Source organism: Myotis davidii, unplaced genomic scaffold (assembly GCF_000327345.1).
Source record: "Myotis davidii unplaced genomic scaffold, ASM32734v1 scaffold231, whole genome shotgun sequence".
NCBI classification, from domain to species: domain Eukaryota; kingdom Metazoa; phylum Chordata; class Mammalia; order Chiroptera; family Vespertilionidae; genus Myotis; species Myotis davidii.
Window position 1 is genome coordinate 41,313 of NW_006283014.1, and position 6,482 is coordinate 47,794.

The following is a 6,482-nucleotide window of genomic DNA, read 5'->3' on the forward strand; positions in this document are numbered from 1 at the left end:
CCTCATTGTGCAGCTGCCTCCTGCACGCCTCTTAATGAGGATGGAGCTTGCAACCCAGGCATGTGCCTTGACTAGGAATTGAACTGTGGCCTCCTGGTTCATAGATTGATACTCAACCACTGACTCACACCAGCTGGGCACGTTATTCACATTTTTTGAAAAAAAATATTTTTATTGACTTCAGAGAGGGAGGGAGAGGGAGAGATAGAGTCATCAGTGATGAGAGAGAATTATTGATTAGTTGCCTCCTGCACGCCCCTTACTGGGTATGTGCCCACAACCAAGGTACATGGCCTTGATTGGAATTGAACCTGGGACCCTTGAGTCTGCTGGCTGATGCTCTGTCCATTGAGCCAAACCAGTTAGGGCTATTTTATAACTTTATCAATTGTAGATAACTTACAGCAATGAGAAAAAAAAATCTTGTTTACAGGCATTTAAATGAATTCTAGTCAGTGGATGTTTGGTGAACTCCCTCACCCCCAACTTATACTAGCTATAACTCAACAAATTCCAATGATTCCCAGTAAAAACCAAAAGCTAGGAGAGAGGCATGAGACGGATTCTCCCTCAGAAGAAACCCATAGAGAGAAACAGCCCTGGTAACAACTTGATTTTAGACTTCTAGTTTCCAGAACAGTGAGAGAATAAAGTTATTCTCTTAACTTAGTTTGTAATAATTTGTTATATCAGCCCTAGAAATGCCATTTATATAAGCATCTCAAGATTTCTATACTCCATATTAAAATGATGCCTTTTTAACTTCTTCTTTGAACTAATTATAATAGCTCACTGATACCCTGGTTAACTACAATTCTATATAATAAAAACCTAATTTGCAAATTGTCCCCTCACAGCAGTTCTCCTGGGAGTTCCACTGCTTGACCAGTCTCTATGGTGCGCACTGGGCAGAAGCTCCGACCAGTAGGTTAGCTTGCTGTGGTCACTGGTGGGCTGGATTGGAAAGTGAGGTGTGAGGTGAGAGCTCACAGGAAGCTCCCAGGGTTTGGCCCCAGCCCTGAGTGGAGGCAGGTGCGGGTGGGAGCCAGGAAGGACCGGGTGGTTCAGGAGGCTGCTACATGTGGACTTCTCAGCCCTTGGAAGCCTGTGGCATTCTCAGTGTGCATTTGATAATCTTCAGAGTTGCTTCCTTTTATTTGTTAAGTTTCACTAACTACTCCAAGAAAGTGGGAAGCACCATTATGAGAAAGGGTACAGAGGGCGGGCCAGGTGTGCCTGCCAGAGGCGTAGTGGTGGCCTTGGGCTACCGGGAATGCAGTAGAGAGGTGTGCAGTGCTGAGTCTGAGAAACTGAGTCCAGAACTTGAAAGGAAGCTGGAGGCAACAAGGGTTGGAGGGCGAAAGCTGTGCAGAAGCCTAGAAAAGCTGCTGGGTTGGGGCAGTGGAGAAGCCTGGTGCCTCTCCCACAGGACAGGCTCCAAGTCCCTCCCTTCTCCTCCCTGTGACCCTTCACCCCAGCTCTCCACCAAGGCCCTGACTGGGCTCACCCTGAATAGCTCCTTACCACTGCAGGGCTTGCACAGCCTAGCCCACACTTCCCACCACCCCGCTTCTGCATGGCTCCCTCCCCAGAGGAAAAAGGGTAAGGCTTCAGACAGGAGGTCACAGGAGAAGGAGACAGAGAAGGGTCCACCAAGTTAGATCCAGGCCAGGGATGGAGAAAACACACAGGACTAGAGAAGGAGGGCCATGCAGAAGCATTACTCTTGGTTGAAGTAGAAATCCTGACCCCATTTTATAGACTCCAGCATAGTGTGTGGTCGGGGAGGGGCTGCAAATACAAAAGAGGGTGTGAGGGGACTGAATGGATGGAGATCTGCAACGTTTAATTCATGGACTATTTATTTTTATTTTTTTAATATATTTTTTATTGATTTCAGAGAGGAAGGCAGAGGGAGAGAGAGATAGAAACATCAATGATGAGACAGAATTGATCTGTTGCCTCTCACATGCCCCTACTGGGAATTGAGCCCGCAACCCAGGAATGTGCCCTTGACAGGAATCGAACCCAGGATCCTTCAGTCTACAGGCTGTGACTCTATCCACTGAGCCAAACCATCTAGGATGACAGATGGCCTATTTCAAACCACTGCAGTAGGCTGAGCAGGGGTCTTAAAATGATGGCGTTATCTGATAATGAGGATGTCTCTCCTTATGTTGGGGTAATCAGAACTGCAGTGAAGTAAACACACACCCCTGAAGCTTGAAAAGTGTTTTGATGCAATTTACTTCATGTGGCAGCTGAAAAAGGTCAGCAGAGCCTTGGAAGGACATGAGGTCTCCAAGACCAGGTGCTAGAGGGCAAGTGTATGCTGAGCATTCTGTGCTGTGAGTTACAATCTATGCTAATAAAAGGTTAATATGCTAATTAGACCAGGTCAACTGGACATCTTCTGGATGTCTGACCTTCTTCTGGACAAAGCAACGGTGGTGGGAGGCCAAGGCTGAGGTGGTTAGGGCAATCAGGCTGGCAGGGGAGTAGTTAGGGGACAGCTAGGCCAGCAGGGGGGCAGTTAGGGGTGGCCAGGACAACAGGGGACCAGTTAGGGGTCAACCAGACCAGTTAGGGAGCAATCCGGCTGGCAAGCAGAGGCAGTTAGGGGTGATCTGGCAGGCAGGCAGGCAGGCATGCAGGAGAACGGTTAGTAGCCAGTGGTCCCAGATTGTGAGAGGCCTGCAGGGATTGGGCCTAAATCGGCAGTCAGACATCCCCAGAAGGGTCCCAGATTGGAGAGGGTGCAGGCCAGGCTGAGGAGACCCCCCTCCGATTGCACAAATTTTGTGTACGGGGCCTGTAGTCTACATATATAAAAGCCTAATATGCTGAATATCTGACTGACTGGTTGACCACCTACCTAGTAGCTATGATGTGCCCTGAAAACCAGGGGGCAGATGCTCTGACTGGTAGGTTATCTTGTTGCTGGGGTCAGGACCAGGCGAGATGGCCCTTATCGGTCCTGATCCCCAGTCAAGTGGAGGGATCCCTCCTGTGCATGAATTTGTGCACTGGGCCTCTAGTCTTTAATATGTGTTCTCTGTATATTTATATGAAAGCCATAACTTTGATTTTTAAATTTTTTTTCAAGAGTTGGAGTTAATGACTTTTTACAAATTTTGATTTTTATGGAAATAGAAAACTCATCCTAAAATTCATATGGCATTCCAGGAGACCCAAAATAGTCAAAACAAGCTTGAAAAAAAAACATTCAAGCTTCCTGATTTCAAAATAAATGATAAAGCTGCAGTAATGTAAACAGTATTGTATTGACATAACCATATGCATATAAAACAAGACAGAACCCAGAAAAAAACCCCTCACGTGTATAGTTAAATTATCCCCAACAAGCCTCCAGACCCTTTAAGAGGGAAAAGAACAGCTGTCTATCCACATGTAAAAATATGAAGTTGGACTCTTACCTAACACCATGGTCAAACAAAAATAACTCAAAATGGCTCAAAGACATAGGTGTAAGACCTAAAACTATAAAACCATAAAACTTTCAGAAGAAAAGTTTTGGATTTGGCAATTACTTATTGGTCCTGACACCAAAGGTACTGGCAACAAAAGATAAAATAGATAAGTTAGACTTCATGAAAACTAAAAGTTTTGTATCTCAAAAACATTACCAACGAAATAAAAATTTCTTATGAGACAAATAGACTAAAACAAAGCAAAAGGAGACAGACAGGGGCATTACATAAAAAAGGGCTCAATCAAAGGAGAGCATATCACAATTATATATATCTACCATCCCAACACAGGAACACCTAAGTATACTAGTATTAAGCACATACTAATGGCATAAAGCCAGAAGTTAACAGTAGCACTAACAATAATAAAGCTGGTGATTTTAAGACTGCACTTGCCTCAAAGAATTGATCATTTAGAAAGGAAATTAATAAGAAAATAATTGCTTGAATGCTACATTAGACCAGAACATTACACTCCAAAACTACATCTAGAAGATGGAATTCATAATCAGTTATTATTTTCTTACAACAATAGTATGAAACAAGAAATCAACCACAGTAAGAAAACCGGAAAAAACCCACAAAAAATACGTGTACATTTAACAACATGCTTCCAAACAACCAATAGATCAAAAAGGAGGGTGGGGGGAAACTAGCATGAAACAAGTGAAAACAGCTTTACAAAATTTATGGAATACATAAGAGGGTAGTTCTCAAGAAGCAACAAAAATTGCACATAAACAACCTAACTTTAAATCTGAAGAAACTAGAAAAAGAATAATAATCCAAACCCAAAACAAATTACAGAAAGGAAATCTATATATCCTATCTAATAATAGACAAACATGGTAATTAATCATAGCTCTGACATGCTTCCCATTGGCTAATCAGGGTGATATGCAAATTAACTGATAACCAAGATGGCGGCCGGCAGCCAGGCAGGTGAAGTGAACAGGAGGCTTTCCTGCTCCAGTGATGGAGGAAGCCAAGATTCCCTGCCTGCAGCTGCCGGGCTCTGAGCTGCAACTCTAATCAATTATGTTGCAAATATAGAAGTTAAATAAAACCCAGAAACCTGCTTTCGGCCAGCTGGGCTGGCCCTCAGCCCCTTACCCAGACTGGCCAGGTACCCCAGTAGGGACCCCAACCCTGAAGGGGGTATGACCAGCTGTAAACAGCCATCATCCCCTCATCCAGGCTGGCCGGGCACCCCATTGGGACCCCCACCCTGAAGCAACAAGATGGCGGTTAATTTGCATACTGAAGGCTGGCAGCAGCGGGCAAGGCTGTCCACGGTCTGGGACCAGGATCTGTGACCCTGATGGGCGGGGGGCAGCGCTTGAGGCTGTCCGCGGTCTGGGACCCAGATCCATGACCTGGCGGACGGGGGCAGCGCTTGAGGCTATCCACAGGACCAAGACATGGATCTGTAACCCTGGTGGGTGGGAGGCAATACTTGAGGCTGTCTGCGGTCCCTGGACCTGGATCCGTGACACTTCCTGGTGGGGCAGCAGCTTGCACAGGGGCGGATCAGCCAGGGTTGGGCAGGGCAGGATGCCTGGCTTCCTCACAGCCCCAGTCACTCTGAGCAGGTGAGCAGTGCAGAGAGCCTCTGGACAGGGGAGGCAGGCCGGGGGAGGGTGACCTGTACTCCCCACATGGCAGTGGTGACAACTGTGAGCACGCCAAGCAGAGCCTGCAGGCTGAGCTAAAGTAGCGCCTGCAGGCCATCAGCGCCCAAGAGTGGCTGCACAAGATCCGCCTCCTGGCCCAGAAGGTGCAGAATTGCAGGAACAGCCACCATGGCAGGCCAGACTGACGTCCTCTTGGCCACACCATGGGGGTTTGCGGATCTGCAAAGCCAGAGGCCTCTGGTGTGCACATCACCCCCTGCCGTGTGAACATCCCCCAAAACACTGTCACCCTCCCACGCCTGCAACAGTTGCAAACCAAGGCATGCACAAGTTCCCCCTGACTCTCCACCGCACTTCCATCAACCCGGCATGCCTAACACCCCCACAGGATGTGCACACATCCCCTCGGATGTGCTCACATCCTTTGGAGATTGTTTGGGTGTTCTGGGTGCTGAGGGTGGACGCCTGTGAGATGACAGTGAGAGGGCGGAGTGGTGATGCCCTGTTCCCACGGAGGCCAGTGCAGCTACAAGATCACCTCTGGGGGGTGCGCTCACGTCCTTTGGAGAGTGTCTGGGTGTTCTGAGTGCTGAGGGTGGGCGCCTGTGAGATGACAGTGAGAGGGCGGAGTGGTGATGCCCTGTTCCCACGGAGGCCAGTGAAGCTACGAGATCACCTCTGGGGGGTTAATGCAGGTGCTGAGACAGTAGCAGGTGCAGATAGACATGCCTGGTGGGCACAGGCAGCCCTTGCTGAGGTGCCTTCAATCAGCATTCAAGATCAAGACCCCAGAGGCAGAGAAAATTCCGTCCTTTCAGTGAAACAGTGGGATAGTCAGGGCGACTGTAGAGAAGGAATGTGCACTTTGGGTGCCAGCACCCATGAGCGAAGGCTGCCCTGACTGAGCCTTGCTTGCTTGGGGCCTAGCGCACTCCTGCGGGCAGCGGGTGACAGGACGTGTTTTTCAAAATTAATGAGAGAAAACGGTGATTCTCCTGCTGCCCACAAAACTGGAAAGTGAAGTGGGGAGACATTTGGGGAGTGAGCGAGGTTCCCTGTCTGGGGGTTCCAAATCTGCTGTTGGTTTCTTTCACCGCTGACTAGAGATATACAGGGTGTCCCCCGAAAATATATACACACTTTGAATACCTACTAATTCCAATGGTTTTAAGCATAAGAAAGAAACAACAATGGAGCTTTTATCTGTTAAAAGTGTGGGCACAAACAGGTAGCTGGACATTCCCTGAGGGGGTCTCAGATTGGAGAGGGTGAAGGCCAGACTGAGGCCCCCTGTATCTCCCGTGCACAAATTTCGTGCACTGGACTACTAGTCCTATCTAATAAAAGAGAAACATGG